We start from the raw sequence: 1,407 nt of genomic DNA, 5'->3' as shown, positions 1-1,407 counted from the left end.
TAAAAAAGGGTAGGGAGAATTTCAGAATCATTAGTAAATACTGAATGAGTTTGTTATTTCTTTCGTCACAAACCTTGGTCTGCAATCGGCCCAGAGTACATTGTCTTTATTAATCAACTTGCCCAATACGTGAGAGTAAGTCTTAGGACTTACAACGCTAAGATCAAGATTCGATTCCCCGCGCTGTACAGTGTGAAATATTGTGCGGTTGTTCTAAGAAAACAGTAACCAGAAAACTTTGCTTAGAAAATATAATTTCCTAGCATCAAATAAAGAACCAATATCATACAGAGTGTGACAAAGGTTGTTCAGAGACACCTGGATAATCAGTAATAAATGTTATGAATAAACAAAACTAAGCTGGAGATATTTGTCAGGATTCTGCCACGTCTGTACTTGACTTTATGCAAGATTTATTACGAAAAACGATAGGTAAGAACATAATTATTTTATATATACATATAATATTATATTATTATTATAATTATGTAAGATTTATTAAGTAAAACCTTAGGAAAAACTAAATTATTTTACACGGTTCACTAGTAAATTAATAGTTGTTTTTGTTTATTATTCTTAATAAGCCCGCGCAACAATGACTGCTTAAAACGACATTGTTTAACAAAGTGTGATTTGGTGCTTAAATCAAGAGATTTCTTTGCATGTAATCTTAGTACGCGTCATAACGCAGTCTCAAAGCTATGGTAAAAACTAGAGCATTAAAATTCGCATACTTGCTAATACAGCTCTAGACATCTGCCATCAGATGGCAGTGTAAACAGACACAGCCGCTATCATTGGGGCTACAGAGTAATTCTCTCGATTTGACTATTTTCCACTCGTTTAAGCGACATCACTTCATGAAGAAAACGATCATGTTTTAAATACGACTGTTTCATTTTCTCATGATATAAACCAAATTATAAGATACAGAAAAAAAAAATTGAAATGCGTGCCTGTTTTTAGACATTTAATTTTATATTTATTTTCAAATTTTTTTACACAACATGGGTTGCTTACAAGTGCCTCCTTTCCTTAAATTAACACAACTTTGTTTCAGTTGGGCCCCTAACGGCTCATAACTACGTAGCTGCGAATAAAGAATAACACACTTTGAGTCAGATTTCCATATGTAAATACGTTTCTTAATTGGTCAATAGATGGCAGCATCAATAAGGTATATTTACATCACTAGTACTAAACCAAACACTTCATAGCATTTGAAGATGCAAAAAGGAGTACAGTATTGTATTACAACTACAGAATATTATATAAATAATATATTTAAATATAATATAAAATTATTTATATAATGAGTACATATACATATTCAAGGTAAAGGAAGAACAATTCGAAATCCCACCAGAATTGACAATAAGTATATATATGTATATGTACATTAACCTT

This window comes from Tachypleus tridentatus, chromosome 11 (assembly GCF_004210375.1).
Source record: "Tachypleus tridentatus isolate NWPU-2018 chromosome 11, ASM421037v1, whole genome shotgun sequence".
Classification (NCBI taxonomy): domain Eukaryota; kingdom Metazoa; phylum Arthropoda; class Merostomata; order Xiphosura; family Limulidae; genus Tachypleus; species Tachypleus tridentatus.
This window is presented reverse-complemented; position numbering follows the sequence as displayed.